Source organism: Otolemur garnettii, unplaced genomic scaffold (genome assembly GCF_000181295.1).
Source record: "Otolemur garnettii isolate 467f Iridium unplaced genomic scaffold, OtoGar3 scaffold00002, whole genome shotgun sequence".
Classification (NCBI taxonomy): Eukaryota; Metazoa; Chordata; class Mammalia; order Primates; family Galagidae; genus Otolemur; species Otolemur garnettii.
In genome coordinates this window covers 37,897,561-37,921,335 of record NW_003852397.1, presented here as the reverse complement: position 1 = coordinate 37,921,335, position 23,775 = coordinate 37,897,561, and positions in this window count along the sequence as shown.

Sequence of the window (23,775 nt, the reverse complement as noted above, 5' to 3'; positions counted from 1 at the left end):
TTTTTGTATGTGTCATAAATAATCTATTTGCAAACTGCTGTGAGACATTTGTACAAAAGGCAACATTTCCTTGCACAAAAGACACTTTGGGAGGCCAAATTTACCCACTGAGACAATGTTTTTGGGATAATGTACAATTTATTATCATGCTCTATATGCCAACTTATAGCTTTCATGAAAGACAGTCCATGACTTAATCCATAGTCTAAAAGTCATTGAAATATTATGGGAGGAGGGAATATTCTGGAAAAGAAAAACTTAATAGTACCACCTTACCTGTACATTACATTTCACAATTTTAAAAGAATTGTTTTGTATACAGTTTTATAATAACTCTGTAGAGTAGATAAGATGGGCAAAATGATTCCACTTATGTAGAAAAGAAAACTAAAGCTCATCTCATGGAAAGTTAAAGGTCTTGCCTAAGTTATACAGCTAGTAAATAGTGGAATTCACACTTTGAGACAGAAGGATACAATTCACTTCTGTTTCTTGTGAGGAAGAACATTTGAAAAAAGAGGAAATTCTGTAAACCCAATTCAGATAAACAAGTACTTATTGTTTACTTGAAATTTAAAACAGTAGAACTTAATTGACTTCACCACATGGGTGCACACATACACAGACAAAATAGTAATTATGTGTGGTGAAGGATGTGTTAATTAGATTGTGGTAATCATTTCACAATGTATATGTATACACATTATATACTTTGAATATATACAACTTTTTTTTGAGACAGAGTCTCATTCTGTCACCTGGGCTAGAGTGCCATGGCCTCAGTTCACAGCAACATCAAACCCCTGGGCTCATATGATTTTCTTGCCTCAGCCTCCCAAGTAGATGGGAGGGGCAGGTGCATGCCACCACGCCCAGCTAATTTTTCTATTTTTAGTAGAAACAGAGTTTCAACTCACTCTTAATGATTTCAAACTCCTCGCTCAAGCAATTCTACAGCCTTAGCTAGATTACAGATGTGAGCCACCATACCCAGCTTGTATGAATGCATACAATTTTTATTTGTCAGTTATGCCTCAATAAAGCTAGAATAAAAAAGAGAGGAAGAAGCATTTCTACCTTCACCATTCCTAATATTTCTCCATTGGATAGTTGGAGCTACCATGGACCCACCCTAGCTCATACCCCATAGATTAACTCTCAGAGCCAAAGAGCAAACCTGAGGAATGACCTATTTTCCATGTTAGAACTTTGCTCTTGATTACGCCGTAGAACACAAAGAACATGGGAAGAAGAGCTACAGAAGAGAAATTGAGTCTAAGGGCTGTCAAACTAGAGTTTACTGACTTTTGGTAGGATGATTATCCTGAAATGTGATCATAGGCAATGTTTTTGAAATTCTTCCAATAGGGAAGTTAGAGGATTAGTAGTCAAAATGTCCAAATGTCCAGGAGACTTTAGAAGAAACATGGGTGGTAGCCATAAGCACAGTTTCACCTGCCTTCCTAATTATTAGGTAAAACGTACCTTGTGTAGCTCACTAAAAAAATGGAAGGTGAAATAACATGTACTGAATGCTTACTATGTGAGAAAGGCAAATCTGGTCACTGTAATATATGCTATCTCATTTAGGTTTCATGATGAATTCTGAGGTAGACATGATGACTTCACACTAAAGATTTATTCCCTCAAAAGACAGTTACTGAGTTTCTACCATGTGCTAATCTCTGAGGAGAAAAGTTTAAAAAGAGAATTTGTCCCCTCAAATCACTCACTCTTTACTTGTAGAGAAATATAAACAGATAGTGATGAAATAAGACAGGACAGTGATAGAAATAGTTCCAAAGTATTACAGGAAACATGCAAGGTGCAGCTAACCAAGTAGGGTCTTTACTAATAAGCAAGAGTTAATCAAGGATGGAAAAGGGAGAGGCGAATTCCAGAAAGAACTACATATCAGCCGAAGAAATGGAGACAAGCAATGACACAGTATCCGGAGAAACTTTAAAGACAAAGGGGGAATTTTATAAAGAAGAGTACAAATTGGGAGAAAGTGCTCACCTGGCAAGTGGAGTAAGCCCTGTTGAGAAACTTGGGTTACTTTGTCTGAATACGATAGGGACCCCTTGAAAAGACAAATAGAACATAGTGAGATTAGAACTTTAAATCAATTGCTCACTGCAATATAGATGATAGATTTGAGAAGAGTATAAGATTGGGGCAGGGGGGAAGGCTTGCAGTTATAGCGCATTATAATAATCTAAGTAGCAGATGATGAAGACCTGAGCTTAGACAGTGGAAGGAAGGATGGAAATAAAAGTATAGATTTAATAAATATGTGGAGGAGAAACAAAGAGTGGCTGTATTTAATGATTAAAGATAGACAAAGACATAAGCGCTAGTAAGCTAAATATTTTCCTCAAAGCAAACATGATCAGGATGTGGCAGGGTCTGGAATTCAAACCTCATGATGGAGTAGGAGAATAAGGAATAATGAATCCCTCTCGTATAGACTGCACACTTCCAGCCTAGGAAATATAGCTGATAGACTATGTTTACGTGCGCAGGAGCGTATTCATTAATGCATAACTTGTTTCACCCATTTTATAGGTACGTTAAGATACCAAGCCCCAGCATTGGGAGCAGGGTTATATAGCAAGAGAGAATCCCAAGTCAATGAGAGAAAGATGATTTTGGAACCAGGTCTTAAAGCAAACATAGGCTACTCCAGGAGTCAACTTTGAAATAATATGTAGTAATAGTAGAAAAAAAAAAAAAAGACAGAAAATGCATTTCCTGTGTAACCGTAATTCCAAGAGGCATTTCTTGGAATGCCCTTCTAGTTAAATAAGTTGGAGCTTGATCTGCATGAGCAAGGTATTATTGCATCAGTGGTCATACACTGGACAGTACCACATGTGTTTTCAGCAGAGGCCCCATGATTTTACAGCAGCAGAGGCCACAGCAGGTGCAGATCTGCTTGAATTTTCTGACTCTTTGGGTTGGGCATCTGCCCCACTGGGTTGAATTAGCAGCTAGGATTTGTGCATTCATGTGAGGGTTGAGAGAGGTAGCAGGGAGTCCAGAGAGAAGCGCTGGATTGCTTGTTAATAAAATCCGTGGGAGCTCAAGTGATTAATCAAAACAACAAAGGTAATCCAAACATATCTGTACCTCAAGCTGGTAAGACTGAATATATTAATTAAATAATTATTTTAATTTTTTCTGTTATTAATTTTTACCTTTTCACTTTATTTTTCCTTTACTTACACTTTTTTAGAGCTGTTTCTGACCCATCAGGATCTTTACAGTACTATTATGAGATATTCTAAAAGATTCTAGAATGTCCAGTTTACAGATGAAGAAAATAGCGGCAGAGCTGAAACCAGGTCTGTGCCTTAGGTTAAACTCTGATCTACATTGCCCCAGTTCTATTCCATTTCCCACTCTTGCTCTTACCTTCTAAAGCTACAATCTGCATCGCTATTTGTAAATTAAAAAGAAGACTAAATTAAAAGGGAGAGAAAGCCAGCTGGGTCTGACAGTAATATTAATCCATCTGAAATCACTGGTCTTTTCAATTAACAGCTTCTTTTTGAGACATTTATTGCTCTTGACTTGAACTGGGGTCATTAAAATACTCGTGATCAGGGGTTCTCGAAAATGCTGCTTAAATACTCTCTACAAAGGTTCGGAAACTACTTCTGTTCTGCCTGGATTCAGAGGGAGCCATAATAGAACAAGCCCCGGGGCCGTCATTTTTGCATCTTTGCTTCTTTTTTATTACCTGAGTTCACAAACCTATTCAGAATTCACCCACAGACATACTCCATCATCCTGGGGAGACACCTATATACTTTATTTAAAAGGTAGGTCTGAAAGAAAGTAAATATATAAATTAGGTAAAGCCCTATGTACGGCATAAATTCCACCTAACCTCAGTGTGATTTTACACATCCACCTGAGAGACGCCCAGCATAAAAAGCACGCTAGGTGGCAAGATGAATCACGGCAGCTTTATTAACCTACACTGAATTAGCCTCCTCACACTGGAATATTTTACAGCATTGGCAGTGACTGTCACCAAATAAACTACAAAGCAGTGACTGATGTAGTAGAACTAGACAGCTTGACGGATCTAGATTACTTGTAAAAGAGAAGTATTTTGCCAAGCGTCGCAATGATAAAGCAATCCTGATGCTCATAAAAGGGGACAACGGATGGTGGCAAATCTCAGCGGAACCAGGGCTTGAGAAAATTACCCCGGGGGGATGAAACTGACATCAGAAGCCTTTCTACTTTCAAATACATGAGTTTGCTTTTGTTTTATTGTGTTTATTTTTATCCCTTGTATAACGGAAGGCGGTAATATTCCAGACATGTTCTAAGAAAGGAAATGATATTTTAAATAGTTTCAGATGTGATACGAATTAGAAATGTTAAGTGTATGATGCTATTTTATCATTTTTCAATAGCGGGCAGAATTTATTTCACGCCACGAAGGAGAAACTTCAGGCTCCTCAATATAATTTTCAAAAAGGGATTGTCTGTCCAAAGGATATATCCTGAATTACGTCAAAATGAGAGATTTTAATGTGAAGGGGGGTAAAACGGGATCCCTGTACCTATTTTGTGTTTGCCAGAGTTATTTTTCTAATATGGGATCTAATGAGTTTGCCACCTAGATTCAAAGTTTTTGCCTTCTGGAGAAACCCCAAATTATTTAAATTGATCCGTATGACATTTTTTGATTGGGCCCAGTTGTCTTTTCAATGTAAGTTCTCATGTTTTACCTTGAAATGTCCAGCCCATCTGAGGTCCTTAAGCCTTCTTGGTAGTTCTTGCTCACAGCACACCTCCCTCAATGGATGATAGAATATGCACAGACCAAGACTTCTAGGAATCAGTTCAGTGCCTTGAAGTTTCTGGCTTATACCTGTAATAGGTACCCCATAAATGTTGGAGTTATCCAAGTGTAATTTTTAAAATTGTGCTTTTGTCTTTCTTACTACTTTGAGATTTTCTTGAGAATCAAAATTCCCTTTTATCCTTTTATTCTTTTAAAAATGTTTAATCTTTAATTTTATCATAAATTGATGAATTATAATTGTATTCACCATAGAACTGTGCACGTGAACTTTATGGCCACCCTGTATATTATATATTATTGATGTGAAATGATTAAATCAAGGTGACATAAGCCTTGTAACTTCAAATACTTACCAGTTTTTATGGTGAGAACATTGGAAATTTACATTCTTAGCAATTCTGAAATAGATATACAATATATTATTAACTATAGTCACCATGCAGTGTAAGGTACCTCAAAAAAATTTATTTCTCCTTCTGAAGTGTTGTACCCTTTGACTAACAGCTCCCCATACCCCTCGCTGGCCAGCTTCTGCTAATCGTTGTTCTACTCTAACTGCTATGAATTATGTGATAATTACATTTTCAGTTTATTGAGGAGCCTCCCTACAATCTTCCATAATGGTTTTACATTCTCATCAACAGGGTACAGGATTCCCTTTTCTCTACATGCTCACCACCGTTTATTATCTTTCCTCTTTCTGATTATAGCCATTCTGATACCTTATTGTCACTTTATTCGGCACTTCCCTAAGTATTAATGACATTAGGCATTTTATATATATATTATATACAGGGTGTCCACAAAGTTCCTGTGCAATTTACTATGTTAAACCATATTGAATTGCACGTGAACTTTATGTCCACCCCATATATATATATGTTGGCCATTTGTGTGTCATCTTTTCAGAAATAGCTATTTAAATCTTAAGCCCATTTTAATCAGAATGTTTGTTTTCTTGCAATTGAGTTGTTCTGAGTTACTATATATTTAGATATACTCTATCAGATGTATGGCTTGCAAATATTTTCTTCCATTCCGCAGGGTGTCTCTTTACTGGTTATTTCCTTTTCTGTGCCAACACCTTTGAATGTATAGAGTGTGTGGCAATCCTATTTGTCTATTTTTGCTTTTGTTGCCTAACCTTCTGACAACAAATCTAAAAATAATTATTGCCCAGTTATTATACTATTCTTAATTCAAGTTTCTGGCAGAATGCTTGGTACATAGGAAGCACCCATTAAATTTTTGTTGACTGAATAAACAAGAAAATGAGCAGTGATGCTGTGTAAACAAAAATATCTAGAGTCAAATGTAGGATACCACTTACTTAGTGAAAGATTGAAGCCAATTTTTAACTTTTCTTAGCTACAAAATGGTAATAAAAGCATCTATATTCAAAAGTAGTGACATGTCAATGGCATACCCTGGTATTTAAACATGGCACATGCTTAATAAATGTTGATTCATTCCATCTTCCTGCCATATCTGTTTCATAAAGATGCAACAGATTTCTAGTGCAGGTAACAGAACATTGAATGTACAGTGCCTTAAACAAATGTGGTATGCCAGTAGAAGTACAATAGGAAGCAAAAATTGATGAGATTTTTTGCTAATACTCATCAGCTGGAATCAAGAGAAGACCTAGCAATGATCCATGTGTATGGCTCTGAATGAGGCCATCTCTTCCCCAGCAATGGTGCCAATAAATATCTCAATTTATCTTATATTACATAAAGCCCAGAGCTCGAGTCATTTATTACATTCCAGATTCTAATCTCTATATGAGTTTTTTGGCAGAGAAACACATTTGTACTCTAGCACTTTCTAGCCTTTTCTTTTCTCTTTATTTTTCTTCCTAGGATTTTTTTGTAATTCTTTTTTTTTTTTTTTTTTTTTGAAACAGAGTCTTAAGCTGTTGCTCTGGGTAGAGTGCTGTGGCATCACAGCTCACAATAACCTCAAACTCTTGGGCTTAAGTGATTCTCTTGCCTCAGCCTCCCAAGTAGCTGGGACCAGAGGCACCTTCCACAACACCTGGCTGTTTTTTGGTTGTAGTTGTCATTGTTGTTTGGCGGGCCCAGGCTGGATTTGAACCCACCAGCTCCGGTGTATGTGGCTGGTGCCCTAGCTGCTTGAGCTACAGGCACCAAGTCTGTAATTCTTTTGATATACTCACCCCCCACACAGACACATGTATACTTCTATATATTTTTTTTTTCTGTTTCTTTTCCTACACTGGAATGTAAAGTCCATGAGAACAAGAATTTTTAGCTCTTTATTTCACTGCTTATCTCCAGCATCTAAAAGAGTATGTTTGTAAGATACAGACTCTCTGTTGAAAGATAGAATACATGGTTCAAGTTTTGTTTCAGATATTATTGGACTCACACTCTTTTTGTGTTTTAGCTATGCTATTCCTAGCATATTGAGTTTCAGGATTACTAATCCTCTTCCAAGCATCAGTCCATATTCCAGAAAGGAAGATGGTGGTAAAGCAAAAGCTTCACCAGCTCTTTTTGTATCCTATCTTTTTTTCCTATTCTTAAAAATATGTTTCCCCAAACCCTCATGGTAGATTTTAACTTCCATTTTGTTCATTGCAACTGTCACATGACACCATTGGCTGCAAAAAAGAAAATCTGACAATCTAGTTTGATTTCCTGTAAACAAAGGAATATAGATGAAATTGGAAATGGTTTTGAGTCTGCCAACACATACATAGTCTCTGCCATAGATTTTTCTGTGATCTTGCCTATTATATGCAAATAAATTAATGAATTGGAATTTAATGTACCATGTGCTACATGTAAGGAATCTGGAATGTAGTATGATTCCATTGCTTATAAGGGAATATAGATAATTTTATATTAATGATAGAAGACAGAAGAACTGATCCTCCAAAATTGAAGTAATAGTACTTATCAATTAGATTTGATTTTTTAAAATGTCTTAAATTTATGTATCTATAGGATGAATATCACTTGCTGGGGCTGATTAAGCGTTGCCTTACTGTAGGATATCTCTAATCAAAAAGTCCACAGAGGTGGGTGGCATCTGTGGCTCAAAGGAGTAGAGCTCTGGCCCCATATACCAAATGTGGTGGGTTTAAACCCAGCCCTAGCCAAAAACTGCAAAAAAAAAAAAAAAAAAAAAAAAGTACACAGAGGCTTAGTACCTGGAGCTCAGTAGCCAGGGCGCCAGACACATGCACCAGAGGTGGCAGGTTCAAACCTGGCTTGGGACTGCCAAACAAAAATGACAACTACAACCAAAAAATACCCGGGCATTGTGGTGGGCACCTGTCGTCCCAGCTACTTGGGAGGCTGAGGCAGGAGAATCACTTGGGACCATGAGTTTGAGGCTGCTGTGAGCTGTGATGCCATGGCACTCTACTGATACTGAGACAGAGTTAGATTCTGTCTCAAAAAATAAATAAGTAAATAGTACACAGAAAGTGCCTCAACTCCAAATGGTCTGAAAAGAAACATAATAGCAACCCTTTGAGTGTCTATTACATTGTCAAAGCCCAGCTCATAAGCACTGAACCATCTGTCCCTTGCTACAATAATTCAAGATAGGTACAATCATCTCCAATGAGAAGATGTTATCATCCTCTATTTTAGAGATGAGTAAACTGATTTTCAGAGAATGTAAAAAACTTTTAGTAAATGAACAAGCCATAATCTGAACCAAGTTTGGTTCGACCCCAAAGTTGTTTCCCTGTGTTCTATGGTTTTTCACAAACAGAAGAATCATATTGTAGTGTGTCATTGAGAGTTAAACCCTGTTACAGAATTTGCCCATTTTTTCTTCCTAATCCAGACATTAACCCATTCTATATGAACCATACTCCCCCTACTGACTTAAGGTTCACCTACCCTAGGGATTCTTAAATTAAAGAGAAAACACTAAGTAACAAGACTATACCGGCTTTCTTTAAATAAAAAATAATAATAAAGTGCAGGGAATTGAGATGTCAACTAGACTAGCAGATAGCTCTGATCAGTACTGAGCACCCCTGTCAACACAGTAAATCCTTAAGCAGAGAAGACTCTGTCAAAGCTGAAGGAAAATTTTTATCAAGAGATAGATTATGTCATGGACAGAACTCTGAGGTCTGTGTCATTTTTCATTTACTTTGGGGTCTTTTGGACTCCTGTTGAAAGAATCTTTGATAACTCTGATGCCATCTTTCAGGCAAATGACAATTTATACTACACATTCTTTCTCCCTTTACACACACCTCCAAAGTTTGCCATTTATGAAGTGAGAGAGAAGAAATGACTGGTGAAGGGCTCTGACTAACTCAGCTCCTAGCATTTCTTCACTAGCCTTAAACCACAGAAAATTTCCAATTAATTAATTAATTAACACTATATAAAAAGGCAAAAAAACCCTTTCTTTTCTATACATGTAAAATAGGCAACTTATGATCTAATTACAGCAAAACCACTCTCTAAGGATACTTAAAATAAACAGGGCTGAAATAAGTACAAAAAATGGAGGAAAATCTATCATTACTAAAAAACATTTTGTGCCAGATATTTTATATGTGTCCTTACTCTGAATACTCGCGATATTGTGAGGCATGTATTATTTTTATTATGTTCTATGTATGAAGAAACTTAGGTGCAGAAAGGCCCCAGAGCAGAAGGATAATAAATAAGGAATAAGTCCACCGACTGCCATAACACGTTTTGCCACTTACCTGTCAAATTTTTTCTTTAACTTTCCCAAGATATACCAGCTTTTGATTTAATTGTGATCATGCTTTATCTGCCTAAATATCTTAAGTTTTTCATACCAAGGCCAACTCAAATCAATAAAACGTACTAGATTTAGACCTGTAGAAAAATACTACAGTGTTTGGGAAAAACTAAGCTTCTATGCGAAAGATTCTCGAAATTACAGAACCTCAAACAAAGTATAAACTTATTCTCTCTTAAAATAGTCATCCAGAAGTAGGTGAGTATTGCAATCAGCAAGTAGTTCTGCTGTTCCTGGTGACCAGACACTCTGGTTTTGTTAAGAACCCACTTTAGCTTAGAGTGTTGCCCACCTCCTCCTAGTTACAGCTGGCTCATCAACACTAGTTTGGATGTTAACTTACAGGTGTTGTAAAGAGAGAATGTAGGCATACCTGCTTCCTCTTTTAGAGATGCAATGAGCAAGTTGCATGAGTTATTTATACTCAAAATCTACTGGCCACATTTTAATTGAATGATTACAACAAATTGCCAAGAGTCTCTAGGCAGATGGCTATGAGCATGGCTAACATTCAGTAGCTTCTATTACTAAAAACCAAACAAACAGAAAGGAGAATAGATACCAGTGTACAAAGATCCTTTCAGCCATAAGTCTTCCTTTCCTTGAGTGAGTTGAATTAGTCTGCAAATTCTCACACAGTATCACCTTCTTATTAGAGCCAACTGTATATATTATTTTCACATAAGTAGAAAATGCTGCTCTTCAATCAAAATGACTTTGAGCCCTTGCTTAAACCAAAGTTGTGACAAGAATATGGTTGGGAGGTACCAAAGCATTTACAGTTTTCTGGTGGAATGTTAGTGTCATCAATTAATATTAATACTGAGGCTCTGTCAGGACCATTACAATTAGACAACATCCCTTTGCAATCACAGCTCTTCAAAAGTGACCTCCCTGAATAAAGCAAGCAAAAGGCAGCTTGACTGGCTTTGCTCTTCACTGATCCCCACAGGGTTGCTTTCCTGCAGGGAAGGCTGCAGAACATAAAGGCAAATTAAATAGCCTTCCTTTCCCAGAGCAATGAGTGAAGAATTTCTGGAAAAGTTCCAGGCACAGAGCAGATTGGCAAGTCATGTTATATCTCGGACTGTGCCACCATCTTTGCAGAATTGAATCAGCTCTTATTTTCTTTTTTTAATTTTTTTAACCTCTCTTTGCAAGCTCATGATCTATAAGTTTAACATTAAGAGAATGCCAAGATTTAACAACAACAAAAATCATCAAATGTAGACATTTTCTTGCCAAGGAAATTTCAATATTGTAGCCAAATGGAGTGCAGAGATGGTAGAAAGTTGAATTTCAAACCCAGCAAATCTAAAGTATTAAAGGGTCCCTTGCTGGTCCTGCAAAAACTATGTCCCTCCAGTCTCTTAGGTAGGCTGTGAAATGACTAATGATTAGGGAACATTGTAGTGCAGTGGTTAAAAGCTTGTCCTTCAAACCCCTCTAACTGTGTTTTGAGTCCTAGTGGTGCTACTCCAAGACTTTTTTTAAAAAGGAAGGAGGTTAAAATTGATTAGGAGACATTGTCTCTAGTTCAATAATTCCTTCTTTCAATATATCGTTGTCTTCTAGGACTTACTGTGTGTCAGATAAAAAATGAGCAGACCTGAAGGAATAGAAAATAGTGGACAAGCTGAAGAGCTGTTTGCTGTTTCAGGGGTAGAACTGACATCTTCCGAAGTAAATACAGATCTCCATGTCACTTCTCCCAAGAGTCTCTTTACCGGGCCAGGCGCAGCCTACTTTTCACTAGTAGTTTCACACCACATAGTCAGTGCAGGCATCATGGAGAGGTTTGAATGGATTTTTTCAATGAAGTCAGGGTATCTTTCTACTTCCCTCACTCTAAGCACACAGACTTTTTGGTTACAAGAAAACTCAAGTGAGAAAGATATGGGAAGACGGCTATATTTTGGCATGAATAGAATGTGGAGGGAAAAGCATAGGATGTAAAGCCAAAAGACTATTTCTGTAAAACAAATCACTCCCAAATTAGCAGCTTAAAGCAACAGCTAGTATTTGCTTAGTACTTGGGGCAGGGCTCAGCTGAGCAGTGTTTGTTTTGATCTCACCTGACTCACTCATTCTATTTCAATCATTTGGAGACAATTGGAGCTGGATGGTCTAAGATACCTCCACTCTCACATCTGGTGCTGCCTGTCAGTGAGATCCTGTGTGTCCACCAGACAAGGCTGGGCTGCTCACATGATTACAGAAGAAGTCCAAAGAGCAAAAGCAAAAGCTGCTACACGTTGTGAAGCCCAGGATGCAAGTTGCATGGTGCCCCTTCTATTTACCAATAGAAGGTCAGCGTCAAAGTCAACCTGGATTTGAGGAGAAAGAACCTGATGTACTGTCTTGATGGACGGAGTGACAAATTCATATTTCAAAGGGGTCTGGGGACAGGTGATGGAAGAACTGCTGTGGCCACCATTGCAAAGAATTTACTCCACTTATGTTAAACACTTTTGTTATAACTTAAAATGTAATAGAAGATCAAACGCAGAAGGAAAAAACTAAAGAAATGAGCTTTCAGTAAAGACATTAATTATGACAACACAATAGTCATTTATATTTATTTAACAATTTCTAATTTATAAAGCATTTTTGTTTATAATACGTAATTTGGGTTGCCCCCAATTTTAAATGTCTATCTTACTATAGGAGCTGAGATGAACAAGGTGCAGATAGCATTAGGGTGCTCCCCAAAAGGAGAAGCAATGGAAGATAAACCTAGATGAACATAGGAAAACTGTAAAATAGGGAAAGCTTGTGTTTCACACATATGACCCTACCCTGTGTGCTTTCCTTAGTCATTGGTGTGTCTCTTCTTATTCACGTTATGTGGTACCTTCATTTAACCCCAGTGTTTTATTAAAACTAGGTTGCAGATAAAGGATGGATAATTGGTCATTCTATCTCCTCAGCCATGGGACTTTTACTTACATAGCAACTAAAGCTATGAATCTTTTCCCACCATACCCGTGGAAGAAATGTGTGCTTCTTGAAAAACTATGCATCGTCTAAAGCATACTCTAAAGTATTGTCTGATTATCTGACTCTTATTCTAGGGGAATGTAAAATATAAGTTGTAAATAATTGATTGCAACACAAAAGAATTCTTGTACCTGAATTCTGTGTGGGGTAGGGACAACATTCTCCTCATGGTCTCCCTCCCTCCTGGTAAAACTGGTCTTGCCCCCATTTGCACATTTTTTCTAATATCATGATCTGTAAATGTGTCCATCCTTTGAATTCTTTTATGAAAAAGTTGTAACATCTTCTCAGTATCCTCACAATAAGTTAAATAGATGAAATGTTTAACACATGTTCCTTTTAATATTGGAATGAAATTTATGAGCTACCCTTTAATGAAAATTACATTTTAATAAAATGTTTGGTACTAAACTTGGCATACCAGATAAAAATTGTATATTGTCGAAATCACTTCAGAAAACACCTTAAATAATTCTTAAAATATGCTCATGTAGAATCTTTTTTTCCATAAAGTCTACCTTTAGAATGCAAATAGACCTTAGTATTCTGTTTGGAATGCTGCAATGGATTTTCAAATATCACTGTTTGCTGAATCTTGCTATTTTCTGTTTTCAGTTTTTGTTTCTGTAGCACAAAGCACTGCATGTGAATTCATGTCTATAATTATAAAATAACATCACTCCATTTCTTAGTTGGCTTACTTTTTGTGTGTGTGTGTGTGTGGATTTTAGAAAGTTTCTTCTTCAAATATCTACCCATTTTTCCCGGCCACCTAAAAAAAAAATGTGGGGAAGGGGTTAGTGTAAGTTTTATTTGTTCTTAACGGTAGAGAATCCTTTAAATTAATTCACACATCTTTGCCTGCAATTACTATCTGATTCAGTCTTGATTTTTCTCACTGTATGGAAGACCAGCAAAAAGGAAACTAAAGAGCATCGGTTAATTTGCTCACACTCACTCCCAAGACTAAGCCCATACCTAATCACTCATATCATTTATTTTTAATTTATTTTTGTATGCACATTATGGCTCTGGCTCTTATACTTCTGCTTTCTCCCTCAGAGCACACAGATCTGATTTAATACCAAAGCACCTATGACTTGACTCTTCTATGAACAAATATAATGGTCTTCTAAACACCTAGGGGATGCTTCCCTAATGGCTGGAGTAGAAAAGCAAAGCTGGTAGGGTTGGGAGTGGAGGCGGGAGATAGGATTTTTAACATGTCTATATAAAAACTGGAACAATTATTTCAGAAGTATCAATCACAAGGACCTTGTATTCAAAAAGCTTTCTGAACCACACATTATAAGAAGGAAATACTGTCACTGTGAACTGGACAGGGAAAAGAGATGGCTTCTCTTAGTAAAGGGCATTGATTTCGAGAAGAATTTTGCCTGCGTAAGAACTGTCAGAATAAGCTCTCCGTAGGGAATATCTTGGCTTACTGAACCTTTGGGACCCTTAACCATTCATCATAAAGTCAAGGTGAATTTTCCTGTGGCTCAGCATTTTGCCAACTAACTTTCAAGTTAAGAGACTCTACATTACCACCAAAATACCATTTGGGCAAGCCCGAAGTAATTATCCCAGTTCATTAGAATCCTCTTTAAAATATTAAACTATATTTCTGAAGTTTACATAACAAGCATTCTATCATTATTTACAAATCTGAGTAATAGCATACAAAGTCACTCGATATTACAAATTAAGAAATAGAATTAGACAAGGGCATAGAGAGGGAGTTTGAATAATTATGCCTGATTATTACTGGAATTCTCTGACTAGCTCATTTCCTTCTTGTGCTATTTCTGAGGTTTTTTCATTGCATTATTCAAATCCTGAATTGTGGCAATAAACAGGTGACATCATCCACGAACTGAGATTGTTCAATTTCAGGCACTTGAAAGGGTTGCTACCAGTTTTGAAAAGCCGGTCTGAATTACTAACCAGCCCCAGAGTCTCGAATGGCATTTGCATGAATTTTTTCATTAGCAAGATAAGCCCAGGTGAGTCTCCCTTATATGCACTTTACACAGTTCAAACCAAGGCAATGATTTTTCTGCTTTAGATAAGAAATGATACAACCTGATAAAATCTTGACATTTCAGAAAATAAATATATATATGTTTGTGTGTGTATAATGCAAGGTAAATAATGCATATAAACTATTAATAAATAACATAGTAAAGGCAAATTAGCACAGATTTATTTTGTTTATTAACTTAAGATTACTAGTATATAGACATACTTCAGATAAGAGTTATTTTTTGGAATGACTAAAAACTTTTGGATAACCATGTCTAGTTAGCAAAACACTATCACCACTTCTTCTGAAATTCCTCTAAAATAAGTAAAATAGAATGGGAGAGGAAGCAATAGTAAACTAGGGTTGACAAGCAGCAAATTTTGGAAAATGAAAATATAGGCTGTGTTGTGGTTCAGTGGTGGTATTATCCACTGCAGATTCATAAAACCTGGTCAATCGATTCCAGTGGATGTCTGTTACAACCAATTGGAAACAATGATGAGGATGCTTGCAATTAAACAGCTGAGAATGGTCAATAGAGACAGGCCAATCCTCTTAGAAGACAATGCTTGACCAGATGTTGGGCAAACACCATCACTCAAGTTATAGAACTGAACTTACAAACTGTTACCTGCCACATTCACCAGACTATACACCAACTACCATTTCTTCCAGACTTTGTACCATTTCTTACAACAAAAAATATTCAATTCTCAACAAGCTGTTTGCAGTTTCATCACCACTCAGTCTCCAGGCTTCTTTGCTGCTAACATAATAAATGAGCTACTGGTAAGACGGCAACACTGTGCCAATAGCTTAGGCACATGCTTTACTTAATTATACTGCTTTTTCTTTAAGCTATAATAAACTTTTGATTCTAAATTGGACAGTTTATAATTAATGATCCTAATAGATATGGCTAGTGCAGATTCTGCAGTGGTGCCTGGATTCATCATTTTGTGATCAGGAACATAATTTTTAGATTAGACTCCCCAAATTTGTTTCCAGCTTTCTGGAGCTATGTCACCTTGCTAAGTCATGTCAATTCTGCAAGTCTCAGTTTTTTTAGGTGTTAAATTAAGAACAATATTCTAGGATTGTTTTAGAGATTAAATAATTTTATGGTTGCAAATATTTACCATATTCCTGGCCCAAAGTCAACATTTAGTAAAGGCTGACATTTCATTAAATTACACTTAAATGCATGTTTCACTGATTTTCTTTGATGGTACATTCCTTGGTTATCACTAAATGAAAAATGAGATGACTACATCAGAAAAGTTTAAGATCAGTATTATGTAATTTATTCTAATGTTAAATAAAACAACTTGTATAGGATAAAATATATGGGATTAATTTCAAAGCGATTGGACATTCCATCTTAAGTGTTAGAATACTTAATTCTTACTTTTTCCTTGTTCTTTGGGTATAGACTACAATAAGAAAGAAAAACACTTTTATTTTCTGTTTTTCAATTTTTAGTAACAAGTCTGCCCTCTTGACCGTATTGACCTTCTCATTAGTATGATATACAATCACTGGATGGCCTTATTTTTTATCTTAATAGTTTTTATTAACCTGTAGAGAAAAGAGTGAAATTATAGGACAGTCCAAACATAGTATTCTGAACCCTTATAAGTGCAACAGCAGTCTGCTCACATTCATGGAATTTATTAGCTATAAAAACTGTGACACTTGGTTTCTCAAGGCCAAGATCATATCAGATATAGAAAATGGAGAGAAAATAAGCTCTTCCTGTAACAGTCTAGAGGCTGGCACTGTTGCAGGGTACTTCTTGTAGACACTATCACTGCTACGAATGTCGAATCAGTAGTGGTGTCTCCCTACCACAAACCAAGCAGAACTTTTTCAAATCCCTGAGGAAGGACAAAGCAGAAAATGGCCATATAAAAGCAAAGCTAAAATGATAAATTTCAGTTCTGAAAGAGCCAGGTTGCTGGTTTAGCAGTTTTGTTCATATACACGCTAATCATAGGACAAAATTTTGAGCATCAATTTTATTTGGGGGATTTAATTAGAAAATACATATTTCTGTTGAGGCTTAGTCTTATTAATACTGAATTTTAAGCCAATATATATTATTATTTAGAATTTTAACTAGGCAAAACTTCTTTAAGAGACCTCCATCAGATATATATGTAGTCCATACCCTGGTCTTCAAAAGTGACCGGAATTATATCATATTATATTATATTTCCAATCCAGGAAAGGAGACAATCAATATCTATCTCTCCCCCTGCCCCTGGTGCAATCTCCCCCCAACCAGTAAAATTTATTTTTTTATTAAATCATAGCTGTGCACATTAATGCAATCATGGGGTAAAATGTGCTGATTTTATATACCATTTGAAATATTTTCATCAAACTCCCACCAATAAAATTTAATAGCCTGAAATAATATAACAAATTAATGTATTACAAAGTTGTCAGTATTCTCAATAGCCCAATCTTTCTTTCTATAGGACAAATAACTTTTACTTAGAAAAAAATTTGTTTTCCTTTAAGATTTACTTTTCAAATTCCTTTTCTTATTCATTACACTTCATTGAATTATATAACAATCCTCATACTTATGTTAAGCTGTGTGCTCTTAAACCAGAAATGTGAGTAATAAAGGTCTGTCTGAATAAAGGCAACATTTATCAAGAAGAGCAAATCCCTGGGTTTTATGGTCTTCCTATGTTGGCATCATTAACAGAAGTGTTATCACTAAAGCCTGCTTATACCGACTTACAAAGTTGCTATAGACATCAGTTTCCACATTTCTGTATTTATCTGTAAAATTACGCTGAAAAAAAATGTTAGGAATTTGAAGGAGGGTCCCTAACATTGGCTGAGAGTACTCAGAGGAAGTTAAAAATTTAAAAATCTCCACTACAAACTGATTGATCTATCAAATCTATTCTGTGTAGGGATGAGAACACTCAGATCCGCTGAGGATTTTCCCTGAAGCAAATCTCAACACTTTGTCCAACTGTATTGAAGAGGAGGGACAATGCCTCCTTAAGAGATAAAGCTTTTGCTCCCAATACTCTACCAAACTGTCTTCCTTAAAATCACCATGACCTCCATATTGCCATCTATATTCAGAGGCAAACTCCCAGTCCTTTTCTCACTTGATCTAGCAGCAATACATAGCACAGATGATAACGTTTTCTCATATTTTTCTTTAAAAAAAAACAAACTGCAGCATAATTTACAACCCCCCAAAATGTACATATCTTATGTTCAATGAGTTTTGACATTTTTTCTTTTGCCTCTATTAAGATTTGTCTTTCACCTTTGCTTTCATCAGTCGGACTATGCATTACACAGGTATGCTTTAAAAAAAAAATCTACACTTCTTGAGGTTTGTGGAAATTCTGACCTCTATAGGTTGATATCCTTCATTATTATGGGAACATTCTTGGCCATTATTTCTGTAAATATATTTTTCTACCCCATCCTGTCCTCCCTTTTCGACCAGGACTACACTTACATGTAGTAATTATATCAGATATTGTCCCACAGAGCTCAGTTGTTTTATTTTTTTCACTTTTTCTCCCTATTTGTTTTTCTGTTTGGATACATTCTATTGATCTGTCTTTTTTAAGTTCACTAATTCTATAGTATATCTGGTGTTAAGTTGGCCCATCCGAGAGTTATTTTTATCACATCTTTAAGAATCTTAGCATTTTCTTTTTTTTCTTGTATATAGGGTATCCCAAAATTTGCTCCCAAAATCCCCATCCCTAGGGAAAATGAGAAATCATAGCTAAATGTACCTTTATTTACAAAACATTCACTAAAAACATTCACAAAAAGTTGGCCAACATACAGAGAATATTTTTTTGTAAGTATTTTGTAACAAATACTTTGTAAATAAAGGCACATTGGCAGCAAATTCTCATTTTCCGTATGTATGGTGACTGTAGGGGCGACCTTTAGAACACCCTGGAATTTTAGTCTCTCTGGAAAAAAAAAATCCACATCTGTACGTATATTACCAATCTTTTCTAGTGGACTCATTTTACTATCTTTGTATTTATTTCTATTACCATTTCTCCTCATGACCATAAGATCATGATTTCTTGATTTTTTTTATATCTCATAGTTAGTTGTTTTTTTTTTATTTTACGATGTGATTTTTGTTTAAAAGGACATTAAAGACCAAAGTGAATAACACTCACTCCCAGAAAAGGTCACATCCTTTATTCTGTTGGGCTGCTATAGTGTGGTAGGTTGATTCAATTTCATCTTCAGTTGAGCTGAATTTGTTTTTTTGTTGTAGCTTTAGTGTAATATTTTAAGGATGAAATTGGGCCTTTTCTTTTAGCCAGGCATCAGTGAGGTTCCAAGCAGTTCTTATTCCCTTAAAGCATTTCAATTAAATTTGAGTGTAATTATTTTCCATGTTAAACAAGATAAAAATTATTACTTCATAATGAACACTTGAATTCTGTTCTTACAGAGACCATACTATTTTATAATATACACAGACTGATATGGGAAATAAAAATAACTTGGAGTAGTTATTTTATATAATGTCCAAAAGTTCTTTAAATTGAATTATTGTTTCCCTGATATAAAATAAAATGTGTTAGAGAACCAAAATGGTTCTGAAAATGGATAAAATTCTCAGTCAAGCCATCATCAGCTTGGCTTACTGGTAGATTTCCTTCCATCAAACCTAAAAATTACTAGAAATTAATGGTTTCCTATGTTTCCATAAATTACAGTTCCATGATTCAGTTTACATATTGCTAACAAACTTAATCATGGTAAATTTCCATTAATCACATTTATTAGGTGAGATACCATATGGAAGGTAAGGTAAGGAATTGGAATGAACTTGAGCTTTTCATGATTGAGATTAAAATCTATATCCATCAGTTATCATATGTTTGATCTGGAATAAGTTATTAATCTCCATCTAACTCCGCTTGCTCTCCGTGAAATGGGAATGTTAATATCTACCTTACATGGATGTTATGAGGAGTGAATGAAATATCTTATGCTAGAGTTGTAGTTACATAGTAAGTTGTCGTTCCCAACACAAGCTTGATAAGTAACAGCCATTGCCTTTGTGTTTATAGTTTATTTTACATATATATGTATACCCATATACATATATGTGTGAAAGAGAGAGTATATAGTTGTATTCATAATAGCATACATATCTCTATGGATCATATCCAAGATCACATCAATTGGTCAATACCAAAGCTACTCAAAATTCTCAAGCAACAAAGCAATCATTATAAGCCTTTTCTTTTCTGAAAACATAGTTTGAAATAGTAAAAATCTGTAAAACACTGCAGCATACCTTAGCAGAGATGAATTAGTAAAGTTGCATTAGAATGACTGAAATAAGAAATAGGCTTTAGTCAAATGCAAGAGCAAAATTTATTATAGGCAAATTGATAGCATTAATATGAAAACGAACTGCTAAGACTGACCTGAAAATAAAATTCATCTTAGAGGTAGGATTGAGCCTGGAATTTCCAAGCTTACTGAGGGAAAATGTTACCATCAATCAAGGTCGAGCTGCCAGTGTCCTTGACACAGACATGGTCCTGGAGCAGAGACAGTGACTTCATTATCATTAGCTGGTACCATCCAACATTAAAACTATCACCTAATTCCCCTACCATCAGCTAAATTCTATCACTCTAATGCCAAGCTAACCAAAAGCCTCCAGATTTTACGTGAGCTTCCTGTCAGAGAGTCCAAAAGGCAGGAACTGTTTTAGTGTGCCCACAGCCACTGGTCTTGTCCTTGTGCAGTTTTTTTGCATTTTAAAGAGATGAGCTGGTATTGTTGTTTATAAGTCAGTATCTGAAGAGTCTAATTTGTATTAATCTTATAAGAAATTCATCATCACAAAAGGCACAGTCAAAAACCAATGTGGAGAGACCCTGTCTCAGTACCCTCATGAAGAAATACCCCCATATGACTTTGAACAAGTAACCTCACTTCTCTGAGGACGTGTCCTATCAAACGAGAACAATAGAAAAAATCCTTTCAGATATGATGTGACAATTAAATTAATGATCCAATATAAAAACTCTTAGCATGACTTTTAGTGCATAACTATCATGAGTACTATTATTACAGCCATTATGACTGGAGAACTTGGGGAGGGAGTAAAAGAGTTATCTCTTGGCCAGTGCTTTAAAGCACATACATAAACCAGCTGGGAATCTTGCTGAAATGCACATTCTGATTCAACAGTGGATGGAACTGAGGCTTCTGCATTGCTAACATATTCCTATGCAATGACGATGCATCTAGTTCATGGACCACATTTAGAAAAGCAAGGTTCTAGATGAAATGCTGCTGACCCTATCTCCTGAGCTTAACGACTTCCACAGCAGAAACAGCTATCATCTCTAATCCCTTTCACTGCTCAATAAGCACCGAGAGTATGGCACTCACGATGATCACTTTAAGCCAGCACCAGCTGGCCATTAGACCACGTAGGCACATGTACACTGCTCACTGCTGTAATTGTCCCTTCAAGTTTCCTATTTTCAAACTGGTGACAAAGAACAATTTTTCCATGGTTCTCCCAAATAACCTGTACCCTAACTTCACCTAAAGCACAACAAAAGGTGACAAAAAAGATTTATGACCTAGTGATGTTAAAATTCTCTGGAAAAGAAAAATTTTTTTGTTCTTGTTTGCTGAGGGAGGAGAATAGAAAATGTTAGAAGGAATTATAACACACACACACACACAAAAGGATAAAAAGAACATGCAAAACTTGAGATTAAGCTCTCCTGTAAAAATGTGAGACACAGAAGGAAGGAAGCATTAGTAATTCTACAGAATACACACAGGACTAACATCTATAAAGAATTGAAGTTGTAGCATTGATAATACCAAACAATAAAACATTATCCTTTTCAAGTTTTTTTCCATAGATAAATTCTCCCCAGTCAGTGCCACCAAAATGTATTTTAATCAGAACCGTATTTGTCTATAAATGAGAGATAAAATATAGGCGAGCACCTTTTCTTTCTTTGCTCAGCTCATCATCTCTTTGAGGAATAGAAACACAATAAAAGAACGCTGATTTCCATTAATTTTTTCTGGCTTGCAAGTAAATTTAGGAATGAGTCAGTGAACAGTTCTCTACCTTTCCATTTTTTGCTCCTTAATCTCCACCCAGCCTATTTCTAATAATAACAAGAGAATTCTGCACTACATATATTAACATTAGCACATTTCTTTAGTGAATGAAGGGGCATTGTGTTGCAAATATTCAACTCCTATTTCTTGTTAGAAATCAGAAAAATCAAATTCCAATTTCAATTACTTGGCGGTCAGTCCCAGCTCACCAAAGCCAGCAAACGAGGGTCAGTTGGTACCTCTGGCACAAGTGAATCTCACAAATTACTAACATGCAAACTCTTCCCCCTTCAAAAAAATTCTGAAGGCAACACCTTGGTTAGAGTTATACAAAGCTACCTAAGAATACATTTTATTTTAGGGAGACCACATACAATCAAATAGGAAATGTTACACAGTGACTAAAATATCTCCCGAAGTAAAGAGAGAATGCTGCACATGCTAGCAAAACTCTAAAAGCTTTTTCTATAAATTTTCACTTGATTTTTTTTCTCCATGGAGAAGGTGAGTGAAATGGGCAGCTTGGGTCATTGGCAAGAGAATACTGTTGTAAGTGAAGGAAACATTAGCCTAAAGTGGAAGATACTGTTACCTTCCTTGAAAACTTTGCCTTTACTCCCTTATCCCCCACAGCCATTTTGCATAGATTGAATGTACTGGATTGTTCTTTTTACTCTGGTGACTTGTAGTAATAGGTCCAATGGTCACAAGAAATATTCCCCCAAACTCTCCCAGAGTGTCATGGTCATCCATTTATTCCTGACATCCTATCCCAGAACATTCTGCTCTACCCTGAGCTGTCTCTTTCTCTGGGGAAGGTTTTTAAAAATGCTGAAGGGATATTTTGTATATGCATAAAGACAAAAGCCATTCCCAAACTCCTTAAAGTGAAGTTATACGAGAGAGCTTTCTTATTAATCAGATGATGCTTCAATTGTTTATCAATAATTGGACAAATTGTATAACATGTATTATATGATGACCTTTTGTAATTGACAATAGGTAAGACCAAGTTGCTTGAACAGGTAAACTGAATGGAAAATAAAAAGAACTATTTAATCAGGACAAGTATTATTTTAGTTTTTGGCCAAAACACTAAACCATGTTGGTGAGTTGGATTGACAAAATTCTCAATGACACTTACTACATGGGATTTACACACAGAGAAACTCAGGACTTAATAATGTTGATAGCATCATCCGTCTTACCTGAAGAAAACAGCTAATCTACTTCAGCCCCGAGTTCATTAAAGACTGATATTTTTCTCCCTTGTGTGAGATAAGTCACCTTCAGCTAAGTATTTGCAGACCGTTTCACTGGCAGATAATATGACAGCCTAGGAACAAGAAAGTACTAAAGGAGCCACATATATATTTTAGGAAACATGAAAACATGGAAAAGATTAAAAGGTTATCAGCATATCAATTGGCGACTGTTTAATGAAAGAGGCTGAAAGATAATTAAATGGTTTCTCTGAAAGAAAAAAGAGAGAAAGTGAAGGAAACATAAAAAGGAAAGAGATGAGAGGCACTTGCAGTGCAGCCTTCCGAGGAGATGGTCATGCGTTTCCAGCGGGTTTGACTAGTATGTCCCACCATCAGGATGCCAGCCAGCATCATGAGACGAAGGAGACAAGTCACTGCCTAAAAAGGCTACAAGGCTGGGTGAAGATGTAAACAAAGAGCCAGGAGAGCTGACAGGAAGCTCATGTTAAGGAACAACATTGCACTTAGATGACCTAAAAAGCATCTTCAAGAGCTGATTGTAATACAACAAGGGAGGAGGGTCCCAAATTTCAAGAAAAAACAAGGTCTTTTGCTTATTTACCAAAATGAAATACTTATAAAGGGCATCTTACCAGTCATGAATTTGTGTTCAAGGCAGTCTTTTCAAGGAAAGCATTCCTGCTAAAGAAGAATCGTGAGAGCTGTGACTTACGTGATCCTTGTATAACAGAGCTAACAGTCTGAAAAGGGGCAAAATGCATTACAAGTTGTCTTTTTAAAATCCTCCA